We start from the raw sequence: 16,220 nt of genomic DNA, 5'->3' as shown, positions 1-16,220 counted from the left end.
CCTCTTGTGTACCTGGAAGCACCTGGAGTCTCCATCCTAAGAGCTTTCCTGTCCAGGTGTGGTGGCTCACACCTGTAATCCCAGTGACTGGGGAATTTGAGGCAGGAGACTCATGGCTTAATGGATATACTTTAATGGTGCAGTGCTCCTGGTTTCAATCCTCAGTACCACAAAACAAACAAAGAGAATTCCTGGTAGGTGATAGGGCTCTGAGCACCTATGCTATGTCTGGGTTAGCATAAAAGTCTGGCTTTCACAGCACGATTTACATCTTGGGCAGGAGATGATGAACACACTGTGTCCCAGTGCACATTTGATTGGCAGTTACAACAAACTGGTAGTTCTATATTTATCTTGAAAAGCTAGATTTTCCTCGTCAGCATCCTTTAAGAAGTCTGAATATTTTAATGTTTCATTGGGTACTGCATGCCCCCAAACAGAACCATCTAGGACTCTTGCTCCATAAAAGGGATGAACACAGGATTCACACAAGAGTAACTCCCCTAGTGCACAGAAATGTTAGCTCATAGTTATTCTTGTCTTGATAAAGAACCTAGGATGCAAAGGAAATTAAAGGTGGAAAGGGGAAAGATCCATTGTTCAGTATAGATCCTTAAAAATGAAGCTGCCATAAAATTATAACAAAAGCCATTGGGAAGTGTGCTGACAGACCCTGTGTATCTTGGGAACAATGTGTTCTCAGTTTGTGCTGCACAGTATCTGAGTTCGGGCCGATTTTTCATACATGATTATTAAATTAAGTAATTCCTAATTAAGGAAGAACACCATTAGCTCATTAAAGGCCAGAAAACACTGAATTTAGTTTATTTATGATGAGATGATGATAGACCTAACCCATAAGGTATATAACTCACAGTTTTTAATTTGTTGTTCATAGTGAAGTTTATGAACATCTGTCTCTTCTTTTATCCCCCACCCTTTTATTTAACTATCAATATAATGAAGAATTGACCTTCTTCAAAAACTAAGATTCTAAACAGGGTCACCTAGATCTGTCTTGTTTCTGAGATATGAAATTCTAATTCTAGAGAACTTTTCTATAGGTTCCCTAGTTAGACTTTGATTTTGTAAAGCAGGTTATTACTAACTAGAAGAGATAAAGAATGTGAATGCTCTAATAATGTGAAGCACCAATTGAATTACAATTATCACAGCAATTATTGTTATGATTTGTATTAGCAAAGACCAACTCCCGTATTACTCTTATTTATGAAAGTAAATCGAATTCTCCAAATAATTACCTGCTCCCCCCCACATACATCAAATCATATTAAAATCAAGCATAACAGAATGACAGTATCCCAGAGGTAGAAGGGCACTGTGACATTGTTTTAACCATGCCCAAGTCTTTAACCATTTCAATTAATGTTAAAACCTGGCACACAATTGATGCTATAATTCCCAAAGCACTTCAGTATCCTAGGATAAACTGATTTAAAAAGAGACTAATGACTTCTTAATTTTCCTTCATGAATGCTTATGAAATCTCTAGTAGTATGCACATTCTGAAGTCTTAGAAATTGTGTCAATATAAAATTTCTTTCAATTCATCAGAGACAAAGTGAATCCAGAGATGATATTTTGAAAATAGTTCAAATGTCAAGTGGAAATTTAAACAAAAGCAATTAGGAGAATTTCAGTTATGATTATATTTCAGAAAGGCTTTAGAGCCATTTGCTACAGAGATGAATTCAGGTATCCTGGTAAAATATTAGTGATATATATTATCAGCAATATGTATTCATTCACTCATTCAGCATTCCCTTAGAACATCTGCTTTGTGTGTCCTGTCATGGCAATGGATAATCATTGTCTTATTCTTTCCCTAGTGTCTACCACAAACACAAAGAGCTTTCCTGGTAGGTGATAAGGTTCTGACCACATATGCAAAGTCTGACCTGCTAACAGTCTGGCTTTTACAGAGTAATCTACATCTCGTTGGTAGAGGCCTAGAGCCCAGTAGATGCTCAACAAATAGCACCAGATATTTAAAGTAATAATGAATGAATACATAGATGAATTAATGGACAAATGAACAAATATTGAATAAGAAACAACACTTTCTCCAGTCTAAAGAAACTTATTTCTTTATAACATAAATGACAGTTCATTTTCTACACAGTGAATAGCCTAAAAAGTAACAACAGAATATTTCTTTGGTTTTGCTGTCTTTTTGCTACAGACTGGATACTGGAAACTAGAAAAATACGCCAGAAGAAAATTAAAAATCACCACACAGAGAAACTCACAAGTTTCATTTGGCTGGTAGGAGTCTATGTAGACAATGAAAAATGCAGTTGTGTACTTATGTGGAAAGCTAAATGAACTAGAACCTATGAGAAAAAGATATACCATGCTCACATTGGGATAAGAGGGTACCAACCAATAGCACTATAGTGCATTGAAGGTGGATGAACAATCCAAAGACACAGAAATTATTGTAATCTAATAGGTTCTATATAGTCAACAGTTAAATCTGTATAATTTATAAGATTTATGCAACTTGAGTCTCATTAATAGAAACCTCATCTTACTTTCTAGGATTTCCAAAAAAGCAGGCTTTTAAAATAGATTATTTGTGACAATTTTCCTTCCATGGAAATGGGCCAGAACTGTATGGTCCCACCTGGTGTTTCCATCCAGAGAGCCTCTTCACCACTGCAATCAGTGATGCAACAGACCTTGATCCCAGAATTAGATGCTGCAAAGCCTGTCCACTGCCTGGGCTGCACTTGTACTCCGTGGGAAGAGTCTTCAAGGTGACCCTTTTAGAGCCTAGTGATTCGCAGCCTACTTACTATTCTAATACCTTATTTATATGATGTCTCGGCAGATGAGAAGCAGAAAATGAGGAGGCAGAGTCCTAGAAGAGAGAGGCATACTGAGAACCAAGTGAATGCTGGCAGGGCTCAAGGGAGGAGGCACAGATATTCATACATCAGATGGTCCCAGACAATAATTAACAGTCCAAATGAACACCTTAAATCCATAATGGGCTTCATAATTTGCAGGGCCCAGTTCAAAATGAAAATGCAAAGCCCCTTGATCAAAAATTATGAAGAATTTCAGACAGTGACAGCAGAGTGTGGTCCCCTTTATAGCATGGGGCCCTATATAACTGAGTATATAAGTCCAAGAAGCGCACCCTGCTTCCATCACTCCATTCAGTAGCCTATGTCTGAAAAATTGGAAGACACATTTGATACACTTTTGAAGGGGTCCATAAATATACACTCTTTTCTACTTATTTGTTTTGGAATTCAAAGTGTTAAACTCCAGTTATCTGGAAAACCTCTAACATATAATCTCTCTGTCTTGGGATATACTAGATAAGACTAAAATTTGAAGATGAGATACAGTTACAAACTTAGAATTCACCCTCAAACACAGTTTTCTCCTTTATTTTAAGGGAGTTTTGCCTTGTAAACAGCCCATTTGCTCTTTTAGGCCTGACAAGTTTCCTATTTCTTTGTGTTCTCCCCACAACTATGTATAGCATCCTAAATTCATAAAGGCTTATTAAATCAGAGTAGGATGAAAGCACAAAATAATTTAAGTCATTTACTAGCTATTACAACCCAGCAAAAGCATTGATAGAGATCTATTCAAAACATCACTGATATTTCTAAGTACATGCATGCAAAAATATATCCACCAACTACATTTAATTAAGTATAAAAGTGAGAATTTGGAGCCTCTGATTATCACAGACTGCTTTACACTATAGTCATTTCATTGGGCAATAAAAATACTTAAATACTAAAATTGTAGAAATATGTCTAAATCTAGTTTCCTAATAAACCATTTTAATAAATATTCCTATTTCCTGCACATGAACACCATTTCTTCAGAAGAAAGCATTTCTCACTATGACAGAAAACAATTTAACTAAGTAAAAAATGAACTATTTAGGATGTATACAGCCATGATGAAGTATGTCTTTATAAAATAGGAAATTTTACAAGGAGGAGATTACTTAAGTGGTGGGAGGTAAAATTGGATTTGTCTTACTTAACTGAAGTATCTGCAATGGCAACATATTTAAAAATGGTGCGTTGGCAAAGGCACAACATTTTCTGCCTGTAATAGTCTGTTTCTTATGGGATGGATTTATTTTACATCTCCTCACTCATGTTCTCAGAGGCTTTCCTTCCTAAAACAACCAATAAATAGTATAACCATTTATTATTGATGGAAAAAAATCCCATAAAACCCATAATATTATTTGCTTAATGTCTTCATTTTGAAGTTGTATGACAGATGCAATAACTGTCAGCTGAGGGTGAATTCTTGTCTGTCAGTTTTTAAAAAGTAGCATTGTTGTTAATTCATTCTTGGGCCTTCTGTGTCTGGTAGAGCACCTGGTATACAGTAGGTACTCATAAAACATGAAAGCATAGTAGCATATATTGGAAATTTTTAAAGCAGATTGTCATCAATTTTCAAGAAAGAATTGTTTATAAGCAAATTCTGTTGAAGGACAAGAATTTTGGATGCTTCTCATAATAGCTATAATAGTTAATATTTTATACCACTTTATACATTCACAGATAAGGTAAGTGCTTTATAAAATATACCAGCCTATTTAAGTCTCACAACAACTCAGTTTTCACCATTTTAATGAAGGGGAACCTAAGTCATAAAAATTTAAGAAACTTGCCCATTATTCTGTAGTTAGTATGTGGATGAGACAGACTTCCAACCAAAGGGATTTTGTCCTTCTCAAGAGCACAAAGGGTGAATTTCACAGGGTGAAATTCTGAGAAGACAGGTTGTTTTTCAAGCATGTCTTGTTTAACAGATTAAATATGAGTTGTCTAAAATTAAATAATTCATTTTAAACAATAACATTGGCAAATTTTCCCATGAAACACTATGGATAAAATTTAACCCAGTAAATATTTATCTAAGAACTATTAAAAATGAAATTCAGGGCTTAATCAAAGCACATGCTGGATAACATCTTATTTTAGGTCATGATCCAAAACATTTCATGAATGAAAGATGAAAAGTGATGGCAAATTTGCAAATCATTCAATGGAAAATGCCAGAGACAATGTGACCTACAGGCAGATACCTTTCACTGAACTCCCCATAAATACCAAATCTAAAGTCTCATTTTAGTTTTTAACATTTGTGTAACAAGCCACATTAGGGAATAGCTCTTCTTTCCTGAGCCTTTCTTCTGACATGCCCTCCAGAGCAATGGTCTGTTATGGTCATTTTGCTTATATAAAGACAACCTCATTTCAAGTTTTGATGGCAGAAGTATATATTAGTACTAAAGGGCATATTCGAGGCTCTAAGGGCAAGAAACACAGAAAAGTGTCAGTTCTGAGAGTTCTGAGGCCTATAGACATGAAACAAACTTGCTCACTGTTATAAGAGAAATTAGTGGTGGGGACTGGACAGAATCTGGATAACTCAAGTACCTGTACTAGTGCACCTTTCAAGGTATCATATTGTATTATTATCAGTAAATTGAAATATCTAAGACAGGGAGAGAGGTTTCTACAAGCCTGAGAGATGACTCCCCATTCAAGCTATCACAGTTCACTCGAATCAGTCACAACTTATTTAGATGACAACCTATATGAAACTCAACATGGTCTTAATCAAAAGGAACCAAATGAACCTATAGGAAAAGTGTTTTACATATTCATAGTTAGAAAACAGCAGCCACCTAAGGTCTCACTGATACAATATCTCACTGATACAAGGCCAGATTAGCTAAAACAAACTCTGTACTTGTACATATTTTTAACATTTATTTAGAGTTTACTACATAACAAGTATTCTTTAAAGTACTTCACATATGTCAACATATTTAATCTTAATAGAGATTCATTATTTACTACAATTATTTACATTTTCATAGAGGAAACTAAGTTCTGAGAAGTTGAGTGATTTGGCCAACATCGCATAGCTAAGAAGTAGTAGAGCCAGGATTCAAATACAAGCTTTTACATACCACTCCATGTGGCTTCTTTCCAGGGCTACTATGTAGCCTAACTATGACTATGTGTGGCAAAATGTAAAATAAATGTGTCATTTTGCTACAAATTAATGAGACTGCTACAAATAACTCACCGCATACTTGCTTTATAATTTTATTGTTAGAGTTCCATATGGTTTCCTAGAATAATCTACCTCAATGTGAATAAAATTTAGAAATTTTTAGAACATTCATAATTTTTATAAGAATGTTAAGATGCTAAGAATAAAGTCACTTAAAGATGTCAGAAAATGACAAAACTGAACTTAAGTTTTCAAGGTCAATGATGAAACTATACTTCATCCTGCAGTTACTGTAGCTACCTTCAATGCTTTTTTTTTTGGAAAGGTGCTTCCAGAGAAATGACAGAATGAGCAAGACTCTCGTGAGATCCTACTTTGTGACACACACTGAATGCTGATCAAGAGTAGCTTCCATGTGACCTTGCCACCTTTTGCATAAATACCCTAGAGGATGAGATGGCATCAACCATGGAGGATGTTCCACATGTCCTGAAATGACTGTAGTAATTCAATGCTATACAGATCTCTTATCAGACTTCTCCCCTTATACAACTACTCTATGAAGTTATCAAGCTCAAATAGATCACTAGTACTGCAAAACAAACAGCAAGCACAAATCATCTGGCTAATGCTAAGGAAGATGTAGTGAGAAGGTGCTAAAATTCTGAGCATTTGGTTTAATGAAGAGAGCACTGAGGTGGAAGTCAGTGGGCCCTGAAATGCACCTTGTAGGAGCTTCCTTGGGCTGCCCTCACAAACTACTGCAAACCAGGCTGCTTAAATAACAGAAATTTACTCTCATACAATTCTGGGGGCCAAAACCAGGGTATCAGCTCCAGGAAAGAATCCTTCCTAGTCTTTTCCTAGTTTCTAGTGACTGCTTGCCATTCTTGGCATTCCCTGCTTTTTGGCACCATCACTCCAATCTCTTGCCTCCAATTCCAGTCTTTGCCTCCATCTTCATGTGGCTATTGCTGGGGCTCAGAATGCAACACTCCAAAATGTGACCCCTGGGCATACTATTTCAAGTAATTCAAGGAAACAGAGAAAACTGCAGAAGTGGAAAGTCCTTCTGATCTCCCATCCTCTAGTCTTTTTAAGACCCTCATGAAACAGGCATCCTGTGCATTCCTGGCAGGAAGGAATTAAGCAGCCAAAAAGAATCTGAACCAAGAGGCCTTGCTAAGTTCCCCACAGTTTATCACCACTAGGTCATGGCCTTTCTGTCCAGTATTCTTCCATGCAACTGTCCATTTTCATCCAAACTAAAGATACAAATATACAGTTTTCCTTATATCTATGGATCTTCATTTCTGAAGACTCTCCAGTCACATAAACTTGGGTTAAATAAATTTGTATGCTTTTCTCTTGCTTTCCCTGCCTTTTGTTAAAGAGACTCATAAATTAATCTTACAAGGGGTCAGGAAACTGTGTTACTTTTTCTTCTTTTCAGTGCCTTTCCTCCAGTTCAAATTCTCCTCTTCTGAGGACATTGGTCATTGAGTTAGGACCCACCCTTTTCTAACAGGACTTCATTTTCAATTAACATCCACAAAAGATACAATTTCCCAAATAAGGTCACATTCACAGGTGTGAAGTAGAGGCTAGGATTTTAACCTATCTTTTTGGTTGATTTAATTCAACTCCTAACACACCTGTAAAACAAAGAGTACACATAATCATCTGAAAGACTGCCCTGACCTCGAAAGCCCTGGGATCATTAATGGGTCCTTTCAAGTAGTCCTATTTTTCAAATTTAATAGCATTTATTTTTAGCATCAAGATGATTAATCAGATCAAGCCCAGCTCTGCATTAAGCAGCTTGGTGACTTTGGGCAAGCCACCTATGTCTCTAGAACCTCAATTTTTCCCTATAATTGTGGTGATTATAAAATATGCTAACATGTGAGCACACCAGCATGGCTTGGGCACTGAGCAATTGGTGCTCTGGATTAGGGCTCTTCTTCCCACTTTGCCTTCATACCCAGGAGGGAGGGACACACAGCTGGGGATGGCATCCAAGAGTGGTGGGAGGCGGGCAGTAGTTTCAATTAAAATTCACAGTTTCTTTCAGAACAGAAGAAAGTAATAAACCAATGCAGTAAATTACTGCTGTGGAAATAACGCCCAGATAGAAGAAATAAAAGAGAAATTTATGACTTCAATCAATCTCTTTTTTATACATAAATACAACTCCATCATCTGCTTTATTTATGTGACTCCATCACCCTCCCAAATCATTCTCAGTAATTTCCAATAGCAGTTCCCCCCACAGCTGAGCTGGAGAGACAGGGTGGCTCTCCAGGAGCCCAGCCCCCCTTTCTATCTCCTCTCTGTGGGTCAACAGGACAGGGGCAACATGGAAGATGGAGCAATGCCATTAGACTCATGGGTAACCAACGCATTGGAGCTCCATTAAGTGTTCCAGAGACACCTCCACTCAGGGCAAGTTCCCAGCTAGGTACAGAATCATTTTTCCCACACTTTTATCATTTAGCTCCTACCTGCTCATTTCTATCTTCTTTTCATCAAAGCTCTTCATCCCTGCCTGCAATTTCAATTTTGTAAAGAAATGGTACCTAAAACTCCTTTTACAAGTAACAACTGTGTTAACTTGGATATCCAAATCTGTTTCTCATAGACATAGTAAAGCACATGCTGTTGCCTAACTGGCAGCCCTGTCCTTCAGAATGTCAATTTATTTGGGGGTCAAATTCTTCCTGCTACACATGGTCTCACCAGCTCACACTCAGTTGAAGTCCTCAAAATCCTATGATGTATCCAAAGATGGTAATCTGAACAGTGATATAAGTCCTTGCAAACCTACCAGTTCCCCGGAGATTGTAAATGAGCCCTGCACACTTACTAAGAATGCTAAAGCCCTCCAGAGACTTCATCTAGGTACATGACTGCAGAATCCCAAATTGAGGTCAAAAAGATTCCCTCCCTTCCCCGTGTTTCATCCACCTTTATTCCAGGAATGAAACAATCCACATATTTATCCATCAGAAGGCTGACATTAAGCAGGAACAGGATTTGGAGCTGCTTAAGCATTTCAAGGGAATAAACCCTGAAACTCTCAAAATAATCTCTTCATGCTGTTTTCTGGAGAAAGCTGCTCAAAACAGATTCCGATGAGAATTTTGTTGCCAGCCAAATCTTCTTCAAATACTAAGAGCTGAGAAAAAGATAACTTCATGCACATTTATTATGCTTGAAGTTTTGTTATTGTTTTGTCCTCTCTTTTCCTAATGGACTTGATTTCAAGTACTCATAATGTCTGAAGTTAAAGGGAAGTGAGAGGCAGCTTTGGATTTCTCCCTGTTTTTATTTTATTTTTATTATTAATATTAATATGTATGCATACACATGCATAATGTACACACACTTTCTTTTATTAAAGTTAACACTATCATGCCTCCATGGCTAGTCATTAATTTTGTATAGGATGTTTCGCAAGGGCCATATGGAATGGGGTTCTACGAAGTATTTCATATTAGATCAGTGATTTTCAAAGGGGTAATCCATATCCCCAGACATTAAAAAAAATGTTTAGAGATTTTTATTGCCACAACTAGGGGGAAGGGGGCAAGCATTGCAGAGGACAGGGATGCTGCTGAATATTTTAAAATTCACAGGACATTTTCACAGAAAAAAGAATTATCTAACCTAAAATGTCAATAGTATGGGGTTCAGAAACTCTGAAATTGGTATGTATATTAACAAGCATGTAAACAAAACCAAGCCACAGGGAGGCAGAGCCAGAGTCCAGCCTAGGGGGGAGCAGGCTCTCCCTTACAGGATAGCCTAACCTGACCAAGCTGTCTCCATCCACAGAGACCCCTACCTCCCCGCCTCCATCCCACAGTTGAGAGTCCATCAAATGAGGAAAGGAGCAGCCTCCCCAGGACATAAAGGCAGTGCAGAGAAGTTCCCTTTGTCCTTGTTCATTTGAAGCACATTCATATGGATGCAAAGGTCACTGCTGAATTTAAATAACCCCCTGTGATAAATCTGCATGAGCTCGATTTGTTCTACTGGACTTGTTGGATTAAATGAACACAATTTAATGTTCTATAGGACAAGGCCTCCTTTCATGGCTGAAAGAAGAAGCAAGGGTGATTTACAGTTTCATACATACTCATTTGCTACATTATCTGCTTTGTGCCTGGTATTTATGAATATCAACTCATCATCCAGCAGCCATTTCCACCCATTCAGGAGAATTTAGCTTTCCATTAGGAAGGACCATGCCATCCAGAAAGAAAGGAGAAATAGGATCCAACAATAAGAGATTTCCACATTTCCTCTGAAATACAAACACCACTATTTGTACTCTTGTCCCTCACACAGTTTTTTTTCCTTTAAATCTCTGTAATTATACACAAAGTAAGGCTTTCTTCTGATTTCCTAGAAAAGATGGTTTTCTAAGCTGATAACCACGAAACAGATCTGGGCACAAATGTAGGGCTTAGCTTACTTAGAATGGCAAATTATTTTGAAATACCTCTGTCTCATGAGCTAATGCTTTCTAAATAATGGCCCACTAAAATCCAATAGTGTTTTATTTATTGAAGTACGTCTGGACTCCACTTAGTAACAAATTCTGCTTGATTCTATATATTTGGAAATAATACAAGTGTGGACAAACATTAAGTAACCCAATTTTTTTTTTATTAATCACAAACCTTAGGAATCCATATGAGTCCTTGCTTATGGACAATTACAAAGACGTAATTTTCATTTTTTTCTAGGTTTCATAAAACAAAAAGTATAAGCAAGGATATGAGAATTGATTTGGTTAATGGGTGGAGTGTGCACTTTGAATTTCATAGTAAATTCTCAAAATTCTAGCACTATTAGGTGAAAGTGGAATGATTTATAAAGTTGGTTCCCTTTTTCTCAGGTGTGTTTCTCAGCACACACCTATTCTGTTTCCTTCTGGTAAATGAAGTCTACAGCCTTGCTCTTTAGGCTCCCTGGGGAACAACTTCAGCATTACCCAGGAACTTGTTAGAAATGCAAATCACCCAGCTACACCCCAGGAATCTTGGTCTAGTAAGCTCACCAGGTGATTATCAGATTGGAGTGGGACTTGAATTCCTCTGTTACTTTTTTTTTTTTTAATTAATGTTAACACTTGCTCCTAAAGTCTTATGCCATATACCAAAAGGCAAGCTGCTATTATTTAGACTCGATCAAAAAGTAAGGATATATAATATTTTAATAAGCTATAATCGCCCATTTAATAGGAAAAAATGTCTACACCCAAAGGAATTAATAGTTAAAGGTAGAATTTGAGGTATTCCTGTAAGGTAGGTATTAAAAGATTTCTTTCTCTCAAATGATCTGGGTGGGGGTAGTGGGCAGGTGGTCCACTTACACATAAAGTACACTTTACTCAGGCTTATCCCAAGATGCTCACCAGAAGCCAAAGAAAGCCAAGCTTCATCAGCACTCAAATGCCCAGGGAGATGCCATTGAGCAAAAGCCCAGAGGGAGACAGAGAGACAGTAGAAACAGACATAGAAAGTCCAAGTTCTGATAATAAATCATTGGAAGATCTGGATTAACCAAGGATCCTCTTTATAGATACACACTCTGAGTAAAGCATATATGCTGACCCTGGACCTATGTTTAATGAAAGGAATGGAAAGACTAAAAGGATCTGTTATGGTTTGGATGTGAGGTGTCACCCCAAAACTCATGTATGAGACAATGCTAAATGGTTTAGAGGAGAAATGACTGAGTTATGGCAGACTTGACACAATCAATGAATTAATCTCCTGATGGGGATTAACTGAATAGTAACTGAAGTCAGGTAGGGTGTAGTTAGAGGAGGTGGGCACTGGAGGGGCATGGCTTTGGGGTATATATTCTGTATCTGTCAAGTGAAGTGTCCCTCTGCTTCTGATCATTACATGAGCCTCTTCCCTCCACCACACTCTACTGTAAGGTGGTCCCTTACACATAAAGTGCACTTTACTCAGGCTTATCCCAAGATGCTCACCAGAAGCCAAAGAAATGATGTTCAGCCTCACCTCAAGCCCCAAGGAATGGAGCCAGCTGTCCATGGACTGAGACCTTTGACACCGTGAGCCTCCAAATAAACTTTTCCTCCTCTAAAATTTTTCTTGTCAGGTCTTTTAATCACTGCCAGGAAAATGCTGACTAAAACATACATTTTTCCTTCTAAAACAATTATTTTTAGAAATAGACCTCTTCAGAAAAAAAAAATGTTTTAAAAAAGGATGCTCTTTAAAATCTAAATATTATCAAACCCCAAACAAGGGATTTGCATATTTATCTGGTACTTCTAATTATAAGGCTCTGGAGATTCATGGCTCTTTTAAATACCTTTTCTGATGATATCACGTCTCTGAAAGTAGCTCAAAAAGAATACACAGACTTTAGGTCAGTGTACCTAGTTTATGGTCCTTGGGTATTCAACAGTCTTCTCTCCCTGCAGATCAACCCATTCTTCAGGGCCCACTTCAGGTCTGGGCAGCTCCCAGCCGCCTCACCTGCTCTGACCAATATTACCCTGTTTACAGCTTACAGTCTAGAGTTCAACCATTTATTTTAAAAATAAGCTTCCTTATGCAATTGCCTTATAAGAGTATCATATATGTGATGGTTCATGTTTTCCACAAGACTAAATTCCCTAAGTGCAGAAACTCTCTTCTGTCTTATCTTCCACCCTGCCAACACCCGAAGCTTAGGTCAACCATGGTACATAATGTATTTTATAAAACTGAATTTATGCACTGGTACTTCATATCAACTGGTAAGTCAAGGTATCACTGATTTCAAAGGATGCCTTCCTCAGAATACAGTGGAGACCTGAAGCAGTTTGCTTATAGTTTATACAACCTTTCTACTAGGGAATATGGGTTGAAAACATACTCATGGTTCACAATTATTGAGTAGCTCTACTAATGGTGGCATGCCAGCCCTGTGCTAAGTGGATCTATATGGTAAACATGATGAAAATTAACTTCTGAAGTTCTAGAGTAACTTCCCACCCCTGTTCCCTAATTTAGCCTGGATGATTAGTGAGTGGCCAGCTTGAATTTTTTACAGTTGATGGAAAGAAGTAAAGTTCCTGCTAATCCAAAGAGGCTTGAACATCTGCTCTTAGTGTCACCTTCTTGGAACGTGTGGGTGAGCCTCTGAAAGCACCAGCAAGACTCTACTGTGCTTGAATTCAGCTGCTCAGTCTGGAATTAATCAAGAGTTCCTCATACAGCTCCCCAAAGGCCTCACAGCCCTACAACTTTTATTTTTCTTCTTAAGCTACAAGAATTATTGAGGAAAATATACAGAGTACTCATTCTATGAGATCCTAAGTCTGGTAGAAAAAGCCCAAGTGATTCTTTGGGTAAAGAACAGAGTATCCAATAGAGAAATCACTTCCTTTGGTGTGAGGGACATCTGTTGCCTGCTACAAGTTGTAGACCATAAGTATTGACATAATTTGCATTTGTATTAATCATTTTAATCTTTACTTATTATGTAGTGCATTGTCAAAACCAAACAAAACTCTATAAATTTCAGCTGTACCACAAAGAAAAGAATAAAAGGTCAATTTATTAGTGTCAACATTCCAGTTGGAAAAAAATCTAAAGCATAAATCTTTTCTAAATTCATTGGTTAGCTATTCCTCCCACTTCACTACTGGAAAATGTTATACTGATGTAACTTTTCCAGATAAATGACTTTAGAGGGATGGGAAGAAATGCCAAAAATTAGAATTCCTGCTAGCGAGTCTGTTGAGTGCCACAGAGAGCAACACACCTTGAGCAACACACTGAAGGAGAATTTCACATGGCTTGTGGTTCTGTGGGTCTCATAAGAAATAAGCATAGAAAAAAGATGGTGGAATGAGGTGGACATCCTTACCCTAGGTACATGTATGACTATACACATAAGGTGCAATGCTACATAGTGCACAACCAGAGAGATGAAAAGTTGTACTGCAATTGTGTACAATGAATCAAAATGCATCCTGCACTCATATATACCTAATTCGAATAAATTAATTAATCAATTTTTACAAAAAGAAAGGGGCATAGAAATCACAAGAGTCTTATAGAGCTCTGTCATTTACCAACAGCCTTTAAACTCATCATGCCATTCTGTTTCCATGAGCCACCCTGTGGAGTAAACCATCTCATTCTCACTTTCCAGATGAGAAACTGAGGGCCACAGAAATTAAGTGATGTGTCTGTGATAAATGTATACAGGATAGGGTATCAACATTTGCTGTGACCCTGTGGCAAACATTTCATATGAGGACCTCGAAACTCTGCAACAGTCTTTCCTTGGTAAAATCTGAATTTCCAAGAGGTTCAATACCTTGCCTGAGTCTCAAAGCTGGTGAAGCCAGGTCTGTTGGATTGGTGGGTTCCACAGTGTTTCCCAGTTAGAAAATACAGAGCAAGAATTTGAAGCACAGAATTTCTAACCCCAAATTCTGCTTCCTCCATGGAGACCTCCCTGTCCATCCCTCTCACCAACACTATACAGAGTAAAGCTCCCCTACTGAAATCAATTATTGTATTCTTTCACTCCATCATAAGTATTTATTAATTATTATATTAATTTCATTCTACTTTGTGTCCCTGAAAATTTTGGACCATGTCTTAAGTTTATAATCTTTTATATTAAATCTTGCTGTAAAACTAATAGGCATAATAAATACATAGTGATTGAATAACTAGACAAATAAAATCCAGTATCTTCATTTTCTGTATCTGAAAACTACAAAGTATGCTATATGTTTCTTTAACACAATTAGACCAGTTAAACAAAAATGTCATTCCTGGCACAAATACTCTTTTAAATTCTATGGCAAGGTCAGAAAATTATGGATGTGACTAAGGCTCTTACTATGCAATGTAGGCCAAACTATGATAATACAGGTCTTTGAAATTTCAAAAAAAAAAAAAGTTGTATAAAAGACAGCTTTAGTTATATCAGTATACAAAATATGTTGTCTAAGTTCTTCACATCCTACCCAAATTCTTAACCTATACTGATTGTTCTTCATTTTCAGGCAAAGTAGAAGAGGACACTTGAAACTAACCTTTTTCAGTTTTGTTTTTTTTTAACTTCAAAGGAGGATGCTGGGCCCACCACTAATGAAATGACCACTCGGTGGCAACAGGATCAAGACAGAAGACACAGAATCTGACTAGGGCATTTGAAAAGTCCACTGGGTGGTGAATACGAAGATGTCTGTGCCGTCTTTACTGGGACTTTTAAAATATCTTTGCTTTCTCTCTGTCCTCTCTCCCTCTACCCTTACCCTTACTTTTACATTTGTAAAGTCTTTAAATTTATTTATCTGTCTGCATAGTACATGAATTTCTTTGTCATAAAAAAAAAATCAGGAGGTTGGTTCCGTGGGTGCCTGGGGACTTGCCCAGACTTAGTGTGGCTCTGACAGGTTGGCCAGGCTCCTCTGAGTCCTCCCCTTCCATACAAGGTGGCCTTAGTCAGACACTGCTAGCTGATGATCACTCTATCAAACACCAGACAAATCCTGTCATATATCATTTAATTCAGAAGTCTGAGTAACATAATCACTGACTGGTTAAAAAATCAGAGAAAAGTCACAATATTTTATTTTAAAAACTCTGGTATTCTGTTGAAATTATTTCAGTAGCAATCTGACATTGATAACCTGTGTGGGGTCAACTGTACATTTCTCCTTTAAGAAATAAAGACAGAAGTAACTATCAATCCTCTCAGTAGTTCATTGGGAAAGCTGAGTCTGCCCATACAAACAAGTATCCACCCAGCCTAACTTTAGACCAGTACCCGATCACTGACCCAGGGAAAAATTAATTTACATTATTCTAAATTTCAATGAATAATACCCTGTAAACTACACCTCTGAGTATTTTATTCCTTTGTTCAGATCTAAAAGTGGCAAATCACAAGCAAGCAGTGGCCCTCTGCAGAGCACCTTTCCAGTGTGTGTCCTTGTATCAGAGCACAGTCAACCAAACTCTACACCTGCTCCCAATCCTCAGGCCTTTGTGACCTTTATTTAACAAATTCAGCTCATATTATAATCTTTAGAAACCTTTTGAGCAAAAGATTTTTTAAAAAATTAAAGTTTTTCATATTTTATGTAAAGATTGAGACACTGGAAGTTGTTTGAAAATTGACAC

The 16,220-nt window shown here is 37.4% G+C and overlaps 1 protein-coding gene across 9 annotated transcripts in view; it reads right to left on the bottom strand.

The window, feature by feature from the left end:
- Positions 1-16,220, bottom strand: part of Fat3 (FAT atypical cadherin 3) — a 624,627-nt gene that overhangs the window by 322,566 nt on the left and 285,841 nt on the right. The gene's annotated exons all lie outside the window — the stretch shown is intronic.

This window comes from Marmota monax, unplaced genomic scaffold (assembly GCF_021218885.2).
Source record: "Marmota monax isolate L192 unplaced genomic scaffold, Marmota_monax_Labrador192_F-V1.1 WCK01_AAM20220418_F8-fsc00104, whole genome shotgun sequence".
Taxonomy (NCBI): Eukaryota; Metazoa; Chordata; class Mammalia; order Rodentia; family Sciuridae; genus Marmota; species Marmota monax.
The sequence above is the reverse complement of the archived record's forward strand: the minus strand, read 5'-3'. Positions and strand labels throughout refer to the sequence as shown.